Below are 18,976 nucleotides of genomic sequence, written 5' to 3'. Positions count from 1 at the left end.
AAGTGGGCCTCAGGAAGCATCACTATGAACAAAGCTACTGGAGGTGATGGAATTCCAGTTGAGCTATTTCAAATCCTGAAAGATGATGCTGTGAAAGTGCTGCACTCAATATGCCAGCAAATTTGGAAAACTCAACAGTGGCCACAGGACTGGAAAAGGTCAGTTTTATTCCAATTCCAAAGAAAGGCAATGCCAAAGAATATTCAAACTACTGCACAATTGCACTCATCTCACACAAAGTAATGCTTAAAATTCCCCAAGCCAGGCTTCAACAGTATGTGAACCGTGAACTTCCAGATGTTCAAGCTGGATTTAGAAAAGGCAGAGGAACAGAGATCAAATTGCCAACATCCACTGGATCATTGAAAAAGTGAGAGAGTTCCAGAAAAACATCTATTTCTGCTTTATTGATTATGCCAAAGCCTTTGACTGTGTGGATCACAGCAAACTCTGGAAAATTCTGAAAGAGATGGGAATACCAGACCACCTGACCTGCCTCCTGAGAAATCTGTTTGCAGGTCAAGAAGCAATAGTTAGAATTGAACATTGAACAATAGACTGGTTCCAAATCAGGAAAGAAGTACATTAAGGCTGTATACTGTTACCCTGCTTATTTAACTTATATGCAGAGTAAATCATAAGAAATGCTGGACTGGATGAAGCACAAGATGGGATCAAGATTGCTGGGAGAAACATCAATAACCTCAGATATGCAGATGACACCACACTTATGGTAGAAAGCAAAAAAGAACTTAAGAGTCTCTTAATGAAAGTGAAAGAGCAGAGTGAACAAGTTGGCTTAAAACTCAACATTCAGAAAACAAAGATCATGGCATCTGGTCCCATCACTTCATGGCAAATAGATAGGGAAACAATGAAAACAGTGAAAGCCTTTTATTTTGGGGGGCTCCAAAATCACTGCAGATGGTGACTGCAGCCATGAAATTAAAAGACGCTTGCTCCTTGGAAGAAAAGATATGACCAACCTAGACAGCATATTAAAAAGCAGAGTAAGTACTTTGCTAACAAAAGTCCATCTAGTCAAAGCTATGGTTTTTCCAGTAGTCATGTATGGATGTGAGAGTTGGACTATAAAGACAGCTGAGCGGTGAAGAACTGATGCTTTTGAACTGTGGTGTTGGAGAAGACTCTTGAGAGTCTGTTGAACAGCAAGGAGATCCAATCAGTCAATCCTAAAGGAAGTCAGTCCTGAATACTCATTGGAAGGGCTGATGCTGAAACCGAAACTCCAATCCTTGGGCCACCTGATGCGAAGAACGGATTCATTTGAAAAGACCCTGATGCTGGGAAAGATTGAAGGTAGGAGGAGAAGGGTACGACAGAGGATGAGATGGTTGGATGGCATCACTGACTCAATGGACATGAGTTTGAGTAAGCTCTGGGAGTTGGTGATGAACAGGGAAGCCTGGCGTGTGGCAGTCCACAGGGTCGCAAAGAGTTGGACATGACTGAGCAACTGAACTGCACCGAACTGAATTGAACATGAAAGGAATAATATAGTTTTCAAGTTCCTTCTCTCCTGGTTTGATCTACACATACCTCCCCCACACAGGGCTTTCCCACTGGCTCAGCCGTAAAGAATCAGCCTTCCAAAGAAGGAGACTCCTATTGAGGGTTGGATTCCTGGGTCAGGAATTTTCCTCTGAGGAGGAAATCCCATGGACAGAGGAACCTGGTGGGCTACATACAGTCCATAGGCTTCTAAAACAACGACAATAACAACCTCCCACACGGGTTCTTACTCCTCTCCCCTTTCTCCTCTGCTGCCCCTGTTTCTAGCACCTTTGAAATATTTCCTCTCTGGAGTTTGTCAGACTTGGGTCACAGGAACAAAAGAGTCTGGCTGAGATGCTAGATCTGGAGAAGTTGGGCAGGGAGATGCCTAGTATCCCCTCTTCCCCACCAGCAGAGCGAGGTTCAGCTGTATATCCAGCAAACACGGCTGGTGAGACAGGAGAATGGAAAAGCTAGGGTGGTGAGGAGGTCTAAAAATCGGGAGGGTGTGGAAGTAGCAGAGACCGGACTGGAGAACTGTCCCACACGGACCCCCAGGGGCCTGGGGAGGATAAAGCCCAGCAACAGGAGCCTTCTTAATCCCTGGAAAACCTTAGATCAGGTTTTTATATCCTTCCTTCTCAAAGTTTAGGTTGAGAAGCAGGTAATTTCACTCAATAAGCATACCTCGTTCACAGCCCAGGTATTGTATTAGGAGCCAAGAGTGCCATAAATTAAACAGAGGTCCTGCTGGCTGGGAATCCACAGCCAAGTCATTCAGACAGCAAATAATTACTATTTCTCATGTGCCTGCAGTCATCCTCAGTGGCTTACACATGTATGAACTTGTGAGTCCTTATAAGAGCCCTGGGAGGCAGGTGCTATTACCCCTCATCACCACCATCCTCATCATATTCACTTTACAGATGCAGGAAGTGAGGCAGAAAGAGATTCAATGACGTGTCACAATTAGAGAAGCGTGACTCTAGACTTTGAAATTAGGCTGTTTGGCCCCAGGTCTGCTGGGGGCCAAACAGCACAGACCAAGGAGAGTAAGGTGTTGGTGCTCCGATGAGGGAAGTGGTGAGAAACCCAGGAGACTTCCAGGAGGGGGTGGTCTCTGAGGTATGAACTGGAGGAAAAGAGAGATTCAGTGGCTAATAAGGTTAATTCCCAGTTCAAATTTGAATTTCAGGTAAATAGCAAACAATTTTTTGGTTAATATGTCCCAAATATGCATGAAATAAATTTAAATAGGCGTCCTGGCTTTTTATTTACAAAATCCGCAACAGTACCCAGTACCAAGCAAACAGTCAGATGTTTGCTTGGATAAAGACTACTTGTCGGGGGTTGAGGATTGGAGGAGGTGAGATCGAAGAGCTGACTGGGGCAGGTCACCGAGGGCCTCGGACTCCATGCTTAGAATTTTATACTTTATTTTCACAGAAGGATGTAGAAGGAGAGGGGTTAGAAGGACCAGATTAAATATATGCTTTATGAGACTCTCTTAGGATAGAACAGCGAAGGCAACAGGAAGTAGGAAAACTATCATAACAGCTGCAGGAGAGATTCCAGTGACTCGGATGGCAACCAGGGGGCTGAAGAGGAGAGGGCAGGTCCAAGAGAGAGCAAGGAGACTAGGATTGTTATGGGAAAAAAATGAGAATCTGGAGTTGCAAAGTACACCTCGGAGGACACTCAAAACAGTGGAGTACAGTTTATTACGCCAGAGGGTCCAAGGATAATTGGTTCCCAACAAGGACCCCGATGATTCCAAGAGACCCGGTTTTATACCCCCTCACTATGTGACTGGTTACATGTTAGCAACTTCTGTGATGTATATGATTTAGTTTTGCAACATGCAGGTGCAGGGAGAATTAACAACCAAGGTTAAAAGGGGAACAATGATTATAGTCAAGAGGGATCTCTTTGTTGATAATCCAACTGGAAAAGCCTGACCTTAACTCCAATCTCTTTTTCGGAGATGTTTGCCTTCTGTGGGGAGGGAGGTTTCCAAGGAGACCTGGTCTTTCTTTTGCTTTCTTGGGCAAAGTTCAGGCCCAGTTCACATCCTGCCTTAAGATGGCTAAGGCAAGCCTCAAGATGGAGTTCCTCCTGCCCTCCCATAGCGGCCCCAACATTTCCTCCTCTTGATGCTCATCTTATCCTTTATGATGGGTGTCAGTCATAGGTAAGTACTGTATATGGGGATTATGCAATTGTAGCAGGACTGTTAGCTTAGAGGTTACACATTGAGTTATACATTAGAGAATACAAGGTCCAAAAATTAATGATATAATGATTAACAAAATAATTATAATTTTTTTTTACCATTCACCTTTGATCCAAGGAAATACTGATGACCAGAAAGGAAGATTATCAGTAGACATAGCTTTCACCTGGTTTTTTATATAGTTAAGGGTGGCTGATACATTGCGGACAAATCAGGAATATATATACATTATTTAACTTTAATTATGGCACAGGTCCCACCCTGGGCAGCTGTAAGTATCCGATTTTGAATCACTGCCTTTCTTGTTTGTATTTATTCCTCATTTAGAGCTTGAATTGCCTTTTCATTATCCAGGAGGGCCTGTTTTGTGAAGCTAGTTAGAGCTTCTGCTCTAATCGTAATGTCTGTTGTCCCTATAGATGGTATGATTCTTAAAGAGATGGGAATACCAGACCACCTGACCTGCCTCCTGAGAAATCTGTTTGCAAGTCAAGAAGCAACAGTTAGAAGTGGACATGGAACAACAGACTGGTTCCAAATTGGGAAAGGACTACATCAAGGTTGTATATTGTCACCCTGCTTATTTAATTTATACGCAGAGTACATCATGTGAAATGCCAGGCTAGATGAAGCACAAGCTGGAATTAAGATTGCCGGGAGAAATCTCAATAACCTCAGATATGCAGATGACACCACCCTTATGGCAGTAAGTGAACTAAAGAGCCTCTTGATGAAAGTGCAAGAGGAGACTGAAAAAGTTGGCTTAAAGCTAAACATTCAAAAAACTAAGATCATGGTCCCAACACTTCATGGCAAATAGATGGGGAAATAATGGAAACGGTGAGAGACTTTATTTTTTTGTGCTACAAAATCACTGCAGATGATGACTGCAGCCATGAAATTAAAAGACTCTTGCTCCTTGGAAGAAAAGCTATGACCAACCTAGACAGCATATTAAAAAGCAGAGTCATTACTTTGCCAACAAAAGTCTGTTTAGTCAAAGCTATGGTTTTTCCAGTAGTCATGTATGGATGTGAGAATTGGACTATAAAAGCTGAGCACCAAAGAATTGATGCTTTTGAACTGTGGTGTTGGAGATGACTCTTGAGAGTCCCTTGGACAGCAAGGAGATCCAACCAATCCATCCTAAAGGAAATCAGTCCTGAATATTCATTGGAAGGACTGATGCTGAAGCTGAAACTCCAATACTTTGGCCACCTGATGCAAAGAATGGACTCATTTGAAAAGATCCTGTTGCTGGGAAAGATTGAAGGTGGGAGCAGGGGATGACAGAGGATGAGATCGTTGGATGGCATCACCTACTTGATGGACACAAGTTTGAGTAAGCTCCAAGAGTTGGTGACGGACAGGGAGGCCTGGCGTGCTGCAGTCCATGGGGTCGCAAAGAGATGGACATGACTGAGCGGCTGAACTGAACTGATGGATGGTATGAACAAGGCAGTTGTATAATCATAGCATTGAAACACAGACCTTACCCAACGCGCATGTAAGTAAGGCAAATTTACTGGGGCTTGTTGCAAGGGTGGCTTAACACTTCCATGAGCAAAGGCAAACTGTAATGTAAGGTGGCCTACCCAACTGACTGGAAGCCATGGCCATAGGTTTGATCCACATAGCCACTGGGTGCCTTTAGGGGTGCCATCTAATCCCAGGGTTGTACTTCCAGTCTGAGCCAGGCCAGTGGGCTGATAAATCCGGGTGATAAGTGACCTCTAATGTTTGTTCACATTGCTCAGAGGACAAATATCCCACATATTTCAATTTTTTTTGATCCATGGAATGGTCAGCAAATCCAGCTTTTTGTTCCCTTTGTTCCCAACAGATAGGGGCAGGGATAATCGGTTGACTTTTTTCTGGGGTCATCCAAAAATATTCATCCCATATCTGGTAAAATTGTTCAAATTACCTGATGGATTGGCCCTTCTTACTTGCCATTGAGTTCTCATTCTTTTTATTTTTTAAGTAAAAGGTATAGGCTTTGGCCACTTTTGTAAGGCTTGCATTTACCTCAAATGTTACCCCATGGCCTTGATCAATTTGGTTAAAGCCCAGGTTATGCCAGGTAAGAAGTGGCAGGTTGTGAGTTACCAAGGAAGCAAATGCCTCTCATTGCTGTCTCAAAAACGAGCAGAGGGAGCTAAAGTCCCCTCTGCATAGGGGAGACACCCACCAAGGAAGTCCACCCATCACTGACAAAGGCATGGCCCCACAAACCTAACAGTTAGAAGTATTATGGAAGTTTGCATTGGAGAAGGCAATGGCACCCCACTCCAGTACTCTTGCCTGGAAAATCCCATGGACGAAGGAGCCTGGTAGGCTGCAGTCCATGGGGTCGCTAGGAGTTGGACACGACTGAGTGACTTCACTTTCACTGTCATGCATTGGAGAAGGAAATGGCAACCCACTCCAGTGTTCTTGCCTGGAGAATCCCAGGGACAGGGAAGCCTGGTGGGCTGCTGTCTCTGGGGTCGCACAGAGTCGGACACAACTGAAGCGACTTAGCAGCAGCAGCATATGAGTGGGCCCAGGACAGGAACACAGTATTCTGTTTGCAGTCCTGGTACGGTCATCATGCCAATCAGGAACAGCAGAATTATTCTCAGCGGCTCCATCCTGAATCTGTGGTTGCCAATGGAAGACAAGTCGGGTCTTCAATGGCTCCTCTGGGTTAGAATGGGTGGTCCAGTGTCCTTTTTCCTCTGCTGCTGTCTTGAGCCGGGTGTGGTGAATCTAGGGAGTAATACCTGCAACTTTAACTGCAGAGGAAGTGGTTACTGCAATTGTGTATGGCCCTTTCCAGGTAGGGGACAGTGTCTGTTGCTTCCAATCCTTTACTCATACTAAATCTCCAGGTGAGTATGGGTGTACAGCAGTGTCTAGAGAAAATGGAATTCTTTTTTGAACATAAGGGGTGAGGTCATGGATCACCTTTCCCAATTGTTCCATTGCCGAGACACCTCCATCCCTCCTTTCTATAATAGATTGCCTTTTACTTCCTGAATAAGAGGGCGAGGCCTCTTGAACATTATCTCATAGGGGGAATACCCCAGGTTGGGGGTGGGGGTGATTGTCATTCTGATCTTCATTAACCCTAGTGGCAGCATATCCATCCAGGGGGCCCCAGTCTCTTGCACCCATTTTGCCAAAGTTACTTTGATGGTCCGGTTTATTTTCTCAACCACCCCTGAACTTTGTGGTCTGTATGCTGCATGTAGTTTCCATTTGATAGTCATTGCTTTGCAAACCAATTGGAGTAACAGTCACAAATGGGGGCCCATTATCTGATCCTATACTCTGAGGAACCCAAACCTAGCAATAATGTCTCTCAGCATGCCTCGGGCCACTTCCTTTGCTTTCTCAGTCCTTGTCGGATATAAAGGTACATACCATCACCAGTAAATATTTGTATCCTCGGCATGGCTTTACCTCAGTGAAGTCCAGGTGTTCAAATGGTGTGGTCCCCTTTAATTGTATTCCTGGAGGGGCTATCTCCTCGGAGCCAGGTTATTCCTGGCACAGGTTACCCATCGTCAGCTTGCATCGGCACACAAGTCTGTTAGACATGGTATGACAACATAGCGGGCTAAAATTTCATAAGTCTTTGTCTTTTCTAAATGGGTGGACTGATGGAATTCCGTAACTAGTTGAAATGCCAGCCTAGAGGGAATGAAGAATCTCCCATCCGGGAGCTCCACCATCCGTCCTTCTGCAGTGTTCCTTGTTCAGTTTGCAGCCGGGTCATAGACTGGGGCCGCTTGGGCGGTTAGTAGGGTAGACACCACAGGCGGCACCCTAAGTTTGGTTGCTATATTGTCCTAGACAGCTGCTTGTTTTACTGCTCCATCAGCCAAATAGTTCCCTTTCGCCTGTGGTGTGTCTGCCCTCTGGTGGCCGTTACAGGGCATTACTGCCACCGCAGCAGGTTTTCACACTGCTTCCACCAGTAACAAAATTTCCTCTTTATTTTTTATCTCTTTGCTAGTTGCAGTCAATAGCCCCCTTTCTTTATATATGGCCCCGTGTACATGTAAGGCAGCAAAGGCATACCGTGAGTCAGTGTATATATTTACCTTCTTACCTTTAGCCAATTTCAGGACCCCGTATGAGGGTAGTCGTCCTGCTTCGACTACTGCGTCTGTTGTTATCGCGTATCCAGTTTTCTCGTGTTCTTGTTCCAAGTAGGCGGTCCTGTCTGTGTAGTAAGTCTCGTCTGGTTGACTTAAGGGGATGTCTCTGAGGTCTGGTCGGCTAGAAAAGACTTCCTCTAGCATCTCCTCACAACTATGGCTGGGAGTGCCTTGGCTCACCAGTAAATAAGTTGCTGGGTTTAAAGCCTGACAGGGTTCCACCCTTAAGTTGGGGATTTTCGTATAAAAGTCCTTGGTAATGCAGCATCTGAGAGGTGGAAAGCCACCTTGCCCCAGGCCCCATTAGGAGAGTTACGATGGCATGTGGCACTTTTATTATAATAGTCTGTCCCATAGTTTGTCAGCTTCTCTCATTAAAATGGTGGTGACTGCCACTGCTCTCAGACATGGGGGCCACCCAGAGGCTACAGGATCCAACCTTTCAGATAAATAAGCCACAGGTCGCTACCGTGAGCCTATTGCTTGTGTCAGCACTCCCGTGCTACTTGTTCTTTCTCATGGACATACAAAGTGAAAGGTTTGGTTAAATCAGGGAGGCCTAGTGTGGGGGCCTTTATGGCTCTCTTTAATAGTTCAAAAGTGTGATTCTGTTCTGGACCCCAAATTAGAGAGTCATTCCCGGGGTCTTTAGTGGCAGCATACCAGGGTTTAGCTATCTGTGAAAAGCCTGGTATCCAAATCCAGCAGAACCCCATGGCTCCTCAAAATTCTCTCACTTGCCTTTTGATAGTAGGCTGGCATATCTGATTGAAAACTTGTTTCCGTTCTAAGCCCAAGGCATGCCTCCCCTCCTTTATAACGAATCCCAGGTACTTTACCTCAGTCTGGCGGATTTAGGCCTTTTTCCATGACACCGTATATCCGGCCTGTTCTAGCAGGCCCAGGAGAGTCTTAGTTCCTTCCCAGCATTGAGTACAAGTCTCTGCCATCAGAAGTAGGTCGTCCACATATTGTAGGATCTGGCACTTAGCATCTGATGGGAAGGAGAGGAGCTCTGTTGTCAGGGCTTCCCCAAATATTGTAGGAGAATGTTTGAATCCTTGTGGCAGCTAAGTCCAAGTCATCTGGATCTTTCAACCCATCCCAGGGTCCTCCCACTTGAAAGCAGAAATCTTTTGGCTAATTGGAGCCACTCTTATACAAAAGAAACCATCTTTCAAGTCCAAGCAGGTAAATACTGAAGGGGGTGAGGAGAAGCTGGGCTATGTCATCCCACACCGGATGGCGGGTCCTAAAGTAGTCTCTATTAGGTGAATTGTGCCTTGCACCTTCTCAGAATAGGGAGGGGTGTGCCTTTGCCAGTTCAAGAGCTCTGTGGTGGAGAACGTCTGTAGTAAACAGGAGTGGGGCCAGGTTGGATGTGCTTGGCCGGCCCCATGTATGGTGCCGCTTGGACCTCCCTGAAAGGCACCTGTGAAACCTCTCTCTCTTGTGGCTCCTTTGTAGACCTCAGCCGTCTCTAAACACTTGGCTTTTCCTTTTTCTCCTCTCCTACACCGGGGAGGAGTGGGTATAATGCTGGCACAATTGCTCCCACCATACTCAGTGGCGCAGTAGGAGGGAAGGGAGCCTCCTCCACTGGTGGAGATGGGGGAGGAAGATCTCAAGGGGGTATCTTCATTGTTAATCTAACTGGGGCAGCCTGACCTTAACTCCAACCTTGTTGTTTGACACGTTTGCCATCTGTGGGGAAGGAGGTCTCCACGGAGACCTGGCTTTTCTTTAACAATGGTTTCCTCATTCTTGGGCAAAGTTCAGGCCCAGTTCACATCCTGCCTTAAGATGGTTGACAGCCTCAAGATGGAGATCCTCTTGCCCTCCCCATAGTGGGCCCAACAGGATGACTTCAGAGGTGTGTCACCTGTGCAGGGTCACGGGATCCATACTCGGTAGGGTGCCACTCTTGGTTTAAGACTCTGCTGTTGCCATCTTGAAATTCTTAATAATTTTATCTTTATATATTTTAAGTGAAGTCCAATGGGCCACCTGAGCAAGGTCATGAGGAGGGGGTATGTGAACAGTAAGTGTGTCCACTGTTTTGGCAGCTCCATTCGAGTTATTTATGATGCCCTATGAACACAAAATTCCAGGGGAGCCACAATGTGGGGGAGTTCAGCGAGACTGAGACTGAGTATGAGGTCACAAGTTGCACATACGACTGAGAAAATGAGATGCTGACAGGCCCTAGGGGCCATGCCTCCCTTTTGAACCAAACTTTGCTTCCCATGCGGAAAGAAGCCAATGAAGTCCTAAGAAACAGTCCTATTGTACGCTTTCATGTGCTACTTCCTTGTATTTGCCAACCACTTATGCTGAAAATGGAGAAAGAAATGGCAACCCACTCCATTATTCTTGCCTGGAGAATTCCATGGACAGAGGAGCCTGGTGGCTGAAGACCATGGGGTCACAAAGAGTCGGACATGACTGAGTGACACTTATGCTGAAAATGATGACATAGAAAGTCAGGAAAAGATAGGGCAACACATCCTTCCTTTTCCTCTCATTCTTCCTTATTTATCAATAAGTCAAAGAATGTGTCATAGAAGGTATATAAGTGAAGAAGAGAAATAATGGCAGTGGAGTTAGTTTTGTGCATAGTTTCCACTGTTCTGGTAAGAGTGAAATGTATGTACATGCTATGAGATAAAAATGGCGTAACTTTTACTGGGTCTAAGTGGTGTAATTGTTACTGACTCCAAGCTTTCTCTGCTCACCACTCAACACCAGTAAACCAATAAACACTCAAAACCAATCAAACAATCAATACCAATAAAGATGAGATGTTGGGACAAGGAATGGCAACTGTATTGGGAAAGCTGGCTATTTTCTCAGATAGCAGGCTAGTGTCTCAAAATAACTACCTTATTGGGATCTGGATGCCTGTTTCTATAATAGAACAGAGAGGGTGAGGAGGTGAGGAAGTAAAGTAAAAAGGCCATTAATCTCACAAATATATCCTGGAATGAATGAGGGGATGTTTTCATTTTTTCTTTCTGGCAACCATCTACAGGTGGACAGGATCAGGATATTTTCCTGAACAAAGGCGCTTTGGTTTAACTTCCAGGCATAGAGGCAGGGTTCCCTGAGACAGGCAGATGATGTATAGACATCATCCTTTTAGTGAACAAAAGCAATGGGAAGCAAAGTTTAAAGTAAAAGAAACCAATCCAACATGTAGTCAGATTTTGTTCTTCCTTGTAACATAATTTTAGTGATTTTACTCAGGAGTTAAGTGCTCTGATATTTGTATTTAAAACTGAAATTGCACATTGTAGAGTCCAGTAAAATCCATGTTAAGAGTTAAAAGTCTGATCTTTCTTTACTTACAGTAGTATTAACCAGCAAATAAAAGTCACTATGATGAGTTGAGGGAAAGACAGGCTATGGAGGATTCAAGAGAAAACCTTTCTATTTTAGTATTTTTAAAAGCACTTTCCCCACTTTAATAAATAATAAATAAAGGGACCACACATTTTTATCGTATCCTGCAAAGTCTGTAGGCTCAGCTCTGTAGAGAAATGGCATCTGCTGGAGGTAGGGTAGAGAGAGTGAGTTTTCTGGCTTATCCCAAGGTCATGGTTTGGTGACTGGGGTGGGCAATAGTACTGCTGGGACAGAACAGCCAGAAGGAAGAGCTGAGCAGGTGACGATGGCAGCCCAGTATCTGTTGTGTCGGAGGTCCCTGTGCATCACTTAGACAGAAACATCCTCAGATGGAGAGGCAGGCCTGGGGCTTATGAGAAAGATGGGTTATATACATGGAAGGGGGGCCTGGTGTAAATGTCAAGGTCATTCAAGACAGAGAGAGTGAGGGCAGGAAAGCTGTTTACATTTGCTCAGCACTTGCTAAGGCCTATAATAACACATTTGTTCCTTGAACATTGGGAGGTGGGGGCTCCTGGCCCCATTTTACAGATGAAGAGGCTGCTCAAAACCTTCCCCGACCACTCCCTCCTCCCTGTCTCTCTTTCTGTCTCTTCTGTGCTTAATTTTTCTCCATAATATTTAGGTCACTATCTGACAAATTGCATGTTACTTACCTGTTTTCTCTCTCCCTCTCTCTAGCATGCCAAGTCCCTGAGGGCAGACTTTTGTTGAGTTTTGAGTACTGCTATCTTACCCTTTTGTTTGAGGTCTGACAGGAGGACTCTTCTGAGACAGGTTTTGTAGAATTACCTGTACAGAAATAGAAGAATAAAACTGTAATATATAGTAAAAATTCAATACTCTTTGATTCCCCACTCCTGCATGTTTCTCTTCATTTTGTCATGTATCAGTTCAGTTCACTTCAGTCGCTCAGTCGTGTCCGACTCTTTGCGACCCCATGAATCACAGCACGCCAGGCCCCCTGTCCATCACCAACTCCCGGAGTTCACTCAGACTCACGTCCATCGAGTCAGTGATGCCATCCAGCCATCTCATCCTCTGTTATTCCCTACCCCTAATCCCTCCCAGCATCAGGGTCATTTCCAATGAGTCAACTCTTCACATGAGGTGGCCAAAATTGTCATGTATAAAGCATTCTATTTTCTTGATTCTCAATATTTCAGGTTGAAATAAAACAAAACATGGGTATTAACATATACACACTACTCCATACAAAACAGATAAATAACAAAAACTTACTGTGTAGCTCAGGGAACTATATTCAGTATCTTGTAATAACATATAATAGAAACGAATCTGAAAAAGTATATATATTTATGAATTCTTTTTCTGTACACTTGATACCAATACAACATCATAAATTAACAGTACTTGAAAAGAATCTTTAAAAACGTAATTAGGAATCACTATCTATCTGCGTTGTTGTGTGAGGAGAAAATGAAACAGTATCTATAACACTTTATAAAATATAAAGGTCCCTGACAAATGTCAAAAGCTGCTGTTGAGAAAATTATTTCTTCCCTTCAATAACTTGTCTCTCCTGCTTTTTCTACCTCTTTTTCCTCCTTTCAGCCCTCCTCTGCCACCTCTTTATCCTCCCTTCCCTTCCTCCCCGCTCGACAGACCCTTTCTTTCTCCCTCTCCTCCCTCCTTCCTGTCCTGGGCTCTAGTCCCTTTTTAGTCCTTTTCTGTTGATAATCTTTAGGCTTTTCCTTCCCCCGGTGGCCAATATGCATCACTGCATGTGCTCTCTACTTGACGTTTCTTTATATGGCACCCCACTCCAGTACTCTTGCCTGGAAAATCCCATGGACGGAGGAGCCTGGTGGGCTCCAGCCCACAGGGTCGCTAAGAGTCGGACACGACTGTACGACTTCACTTTCACTTTTCACTTTCATGCATTGGAGAAGGAAATGGCAACCCACTCCAGTGTTCTTGCCTGGAGAATCCCAGGGACGGCGGAGCCTGATGGGCTGCCGTCATGGGGTCGCAAAGAGTTGGACACGACTGAAGTGACTTAGCAGCAGCAGCAGCCCAGCTTGGATACAGGATACAGGGTGAGGAAGTGAAGTGCAGCAAGATTCATAAATTAGTTTACAAAATAATTATACATTGTTAGTGAGGTAACAATTTTTAGAATTTTGGAAACATTTGTGAATTTTATGTCATATGTGTAGCATTTGTGTGCTAATGACTCCCCTGTTACATTATCACTTTGTGTATTATATAATGTAGATATAATTATGCTATCTAGAGTTAAGCACTAAAATGTGGGACATTGATAAGCAAGTGACAGTGAAACTCTATTGTATTAGTGATACTAATTGATTTATAACACCTATAAAAAAACCATAAACAAAACCCATAAATCTCAGGTTTTCATCTCAACAAATGTTTGCTTTTCTCTCAGGCAACGTCTAATGCAGATTTTCTGGTTGGTCTTCACATGGACGCGGAGAGACTATTGAGTGACTCTGGAGTCGAGGACTATGGAGTCCTCTGCATTTGACAGATATAAAGGCAAAGGGAGAAAAGAGGAACCCCCATGAAAGGTTTTCCTGGGTTAAGTTTCAAAGTTGCAAACTGGCTGGTTACAATTTTCTTTACATTGATTGTCCAGATCTCAGCCACAGGGCCAAAAGTAATCACAAAGGAGGCTAGGAAGTGTAGTTTAGATTGAATATTTCTGTCCCCTTAAAATTCATATGTTGAAACCTAATCCCTGATGTGATGGTATTTGGAGGCGGGGTCTTAGGAGGTGATTAGTTGGAGCCCTTATGAATGGAATTTGTGTCTTTATGAAAAAGAACTCCAAAGACTCCCTGGCCCCTTCCACCATGTGAGGACACAGTCATACTGAACAGCTGATGCCTTGATCTTGGACTTTCCAGCCCTCCAGAACGTTAAAAATACTTTTTTTGTTTGCTTAAGCCACCTACTCTATAATATTTTTGTGATAGCATCCCAAAGGGAAAAAGAAAATTGTATGTCCAATAAGAAAAAGAAACAGACTGGTAACTACTCTAGCAGCCTATGCTACAATAATTTATCGTATGTTCAGCGTCACAGAGGATCTACAACCAAAAGGAGAGACATATATCAACTCTGAGAGCCTGAGTTTTTAGGCCACTACCACCCCCCAGGTAAACTTCCTGGTGTTTGTTCTTAGCGGGTAGCAGTAGCCAGGGGGTGGTGGTGAGGTGGATGTGGTAGCCAAAGGGGGTATATTAAGTGGAGTGCAAGCTGACCACTCAGATGGATCCCGGAAGAGGCTGTGCCTTAGCTTTTAGTCTGCTGCTGCTGCTAAGTCGCTTCAGTCATGTCCGACTCTGTGCGACCCCATAGACAGCAGCCCACCAGGCTCCCCAGTCCCTGGGATTCTCCAGACAAGAACACTGGAGTGGGTTGCCATTTCCTTCTCCAATGCATGAAAGTGAAAAGTGAAAGTGAAGTCGCTCAGTGGTCTCCGACTCTTTTCGACCCCATGGACTGCAACCCACCAGGCTCCTCCATCTATGGGATTTTCCAGGCAAGAGTACTGGAGTGGGGTGCCAACTTTAATAGGTAATAAATAAATATATAAGTAAAATATATGGTATACTAGATACTGATATATAGTATGCAGCATCTAGCCTAGGAAAAATAAGGAAAAGAGATAAAGACAATCAGAGGTATTCAGTTTAGGGACTCCTAGACAGGATATTCTGAAAAATGACCCACTACTATAAAAAGGACACTGAAAATTAAAGTTTCCTTTTCTTAATCTTGAAAAATGAGTCCAGAGCTCTTTTTCAGAATATCTTTTTCTAGGAGTTCAAAGAGACCTCTCTAGTATTTAGATCTTGGAAAATAATCTCATTGAGATTCGACACCCAACTGCAGTTTCTCAGACAGGTGCTTTAACCAGCCTAACCACGGGCCAGAATCACTTGTTTCCTCGGGCTAAAAAAAAAAAAAAGGTTTCTTGCCCTTCTTAGGGGCAGTTTCAGATACAGTGTTCAGATTCGGAAGAACTCTTGCAATGTGAAATTGATCATTTCAACGAAGCACAAGAGTGGGTGTAAGAAGACGATGTTATTTCGCAGATAGGAGCTGCACAGTTAAACAGGCCGGCCCCGGCTAAATTCGTTTCCTCGAAACACTAGTATGTGGTTAGCAACTACCATCAACTTTGGTAACAAATTCAAAACCCTGATCAGCGTCCCTGATTAGGGGGAGGGCTAAGGAATGAGGGGAGGGCACTCTTTGTTACTCTTACTCCAACTCAGAACTCCCGACTTTAAACCGAATGTCTATTATTTCTAAAAAGACAGAAACGAAAACAAAACAAACCCCGAATGTCTATTTTTGACATATATGGAGAAAATTAGGTAAGAAAAGGAAAGAAATAGAATAGGAAGCAATGGAAATAGAAGCATTTTAGGAGGCAGAGAATCAGTAAGTGATTGAATGGACTAGCTGTTTTAATCCAGGAGACCACCAGGCATTATTTTGTATCCAGCTGCATGGTCTTCTCTGAGTACCGATAATTAATTTCATAGATCAGGTTGACAAGTAAAGGAGGAAGGGGCCCCCGCAGGACCTCGTGGCGCAACGGTAGCGCGTCTGACTCCAGATCAGAAGGTTGCGTGTTCAAATCACGTCGGGGTCAATCGTTTTACTGTCTATGGGATGCACTGGTCTGAAACTTGGAGGGAAAAAAGATGTTTTCTCCAACGCTAGCTGCCCTTAACGCTGCCCTCTACAAAGTAGGTAAACAGGCAGGTGTACACTATAACTGTGCTTGGGGGGTTTATTTCTGGGTCCATAAAGACATTTTTATTCGTTTCTGCGAAAGACATTTTTCTTTTATTGCAAACGTTCTGAATTTCAGTCTTTGCCAACTCCCAGCCATCTCTCCACGCTCACTTCTGTGCTCCCTGACCCATTTCCTTATCCACATCTCTCTCTCCAACGGTCAGAAGCTTCCCACATCTTCTGACATTTCCTGCTTCACACCTGTATCAGCTTTTCCTTGCCAGAAAGGTTACACAGCAAGCAGAATCTTGGCTCTCTGCAATTCCCCTACTCCAACAATCCAAGAAGGAAGTCAGTACATTTCCAGATGCAGAAAACCTGAACATAATTTTTTTGTTTGGTTTGCCAAATTGAGACTAGAGGAAATGAACCATTACATCAGAAGAAGTAGTCCTCTGGGCTAGAAGTTCTAAGAACTCCTTAAAACTCTGTTTTTAAAAAAATGTACAGGACTGTGTATTTTTTTTCTTACCTGGGACTTGAGCACCCTCCAAGAGATTGTGAACCATTACATTAACAGCGCAGAAGAAAAGGAAAGCAGGCTTATTTAATCAGAACCTGTTACTTTGTATAACTTAGAATGGCTTTAAAACATGACATATGGAACATCAGCAGATATTTTGTTATAGATGTAATGTACATGTTCACATAGCACACGGGAACAGACATTGCATCTAAGCATGTCTTTGTGCATAGAGGAAGAGTATCCAAAATAGTCCTTCTCTATTTCTTATTAACACTTTTCTTAGCAGTTAGTTTAGGCCCTTGGCCATCACATTATAAAACAGAGATTACTGCTCTGGAGGAAAGAGAAAGAGAGACAGAAACAGAGAAAAACAGTTCAAGAAAACGCTCAGCTCTATAGAGTTGAAAAAAACAAGTCTGTGGAAAGCTGAATACTAAGTGTGAGAGTACAGTTTATTGCAGCAGAGTGGCGCAGCGGGAGCGTGCTGGGCCCATAACCCAGAGGTCGATGGATCGAAACCATCCTCTGCTAAGACAATCTTTTTTTCTTCCTGAAGAGAACTTTGAGAGTAGAGAAGAGAGTTTAATTAAGAAAATTTGGCATTGTATATCTCCTTTAGTGAGGTGTTTGACCCACTATTTAAGCACATAAAAAGCATATGTATTGAGAACAAAGTAACTGTGAGATACCACTACACACCTATTGTTGTTGTTTTCAGTCGATCAGTCGTATCTGACTCTTTGCGACCCCATGGATCGCAGTACTCCAGGGTTCCCTGTCCTTCGCTATCTCCTGGAGTTTGCTCAAACTCATGTCCATTGAGTGGGTGATGCTATCCAACCATCTCATTCTCTGTCGTCCCCTTCTCCTCCTGCCCTCAAACTTTCCCTGCTTCAGGGTCTTTTCCAATGAGTCAGCTCTTCATATCAAGTGGCCAAAATAATCCAGGACACTGAACATCAAATGCTGGAGAGGAGATGGAGTAACAAGGACTGTCATTCAGTGCTAGTTGGAATGCAAAGTGGTACAGCCACTGTGGAAGACAGTTTGCCAGTTCATATGATCCAGCAATTTCCCTCCTTGTTAAATTGCCCAAAGGAGTTGAAACTTTTGTCCACACAAAAGCCTGTACACGATTGTTTATAACAGGTTTATTCTTAATTGCCAAATCTTGGAAGCAACCAAAATGCCTTTCAGTAGGTGAATGCATAAACTGTGGTACATGCAGACAATGGAATATTATTCAGCCTTAAGAAGAAATAAGCTATTAAGCCATGAGAAGACATGGAGAAACCTTAAATGCATATTACTAACTGAAATAAGCCAATCTGAAAGGCTGTACATACCATATCATTCCAATATATGACATCCTAGAAAAGGCAAAACTACAGAAACAGTAAAATCATCATTGGTTTCCAGGGGTTGGTAAGAGGAAGGATGAATAGGCCAAGCAGAGAGGATTTTTCAGGCAGTGAAAATCCTCTGCGAGATGCTGTAACAATGGATAGATACATGCCTTTCTGTTGTTCAGTCATTCAGTCATGTCGGACTTTTTGAAACCACATGGTCAGAATTGGAGAAGGAAACGCCAACCCACTCCTGTATTCTTGCCTGGAGAATCCCTTGGAGAGAGGAGCCCGGCGGACAGTCAAATACGACTGAAGCGACTAAGCACGCACGCACGCACCGACTGTAGTATGCCTGCTTCCTTGTCCTTCGCTATCTCCCAGGGTTTGCTCAAACTCATGTCCATTGAGTCGGTGATGCCATCCAACCATCTCATTCTCTGTCGTCCCCTTCTCCTCCTGCCCTCAATCTTTCCCAGAATTAGGGTCTTTTCCAATGAGTCAGCCCTTTGCATCAGGTGGCCAAAGTGTTGGAGCTCAGCTTCAGCATCAGTCCTTCCAATAAATATTCAGGGTAGATTTCCTTTATGATTCTACATTTGTTTAAACCTTTAGAATGCACAACATCAAGGGCCAATTGTAATGAAACCTATGGACTTCAGTCCACAGTAGACTCATCATTTCGAACAAGTGTACTCTGTTGACGATGGGGGAGACTATACATGTGTGAGAAGGTGTGTGCACCTTCCTCTCAATTTTGCTGTGAACTACTAATTGCTCTAAAAAAACTAAATCTTAAAAAAAAGAGAGAAGAAAAAATTGCTATCAAGAAATCTTCTCTTTGTGAGACTTTCAATCTTAACTCTTTGAGAATGATGCATTTGAAAGGTGTTCCCTCTTTTATGTTTCCCTCATACACCTAAGTGAGTTTCCGTCAGTCTGAAAAACAATTTAATGATGTGATTTAAAGAAAATTTATGTATGTAAAAGAAGAATAGCGAGCCATAGCTAAAGCCTGTGTATTAACATTTTTGTCATTTTGTATGGAGTGATATTGTAAAAT

General features: G+C 43.7%; 2 non-coding genes across 2 annotated transcripts; both read left to right on the top strand.

The window, feature by feature from the left end:
- Positions 1–15,883: 15,883 nt before the first annotated feature.
- On the top strand, positions 15,884–15,955 carry TRNAW-CCA (transfer RNA tryptophan (anticodon CCA)). Its single transcript has one exon. It is a non-coding gene; the product is annotated as a tRNA-Trp (tRNA).
- A 1,071-nt stretch (positions 15,956–17,026) lies between these two features.
- Positions 17,027–17,098, top strand: TRNAM-CAU (transfer RNA methionine (anticodon CAU)). The gene has a single exon. It is a non-coding gene; the product is annotated as a tRNA-Met (tRNA).
- Positions 17,099–18,976: the final 1,878 nt, after the last annotated feature.

Source organism: Bos mutus, chromosome 23, assembly GCF_027580195.1.
Source record: "Bos mutus isolate GX-2022 chromosome 23, NWIPB_WYAK_1.1, whole genome shotgun sequence".
NCBI lineage: Eukaryota > Metazoa > Chordata > Mammalia > Artiodactyla > Bovidae > Bos > Bos mutus.
The sequence above is the reverse complement of the archived record's forward strand: the minus strand, read 5'-3'. Positions and strand labels throughout refer to the sequence as shown.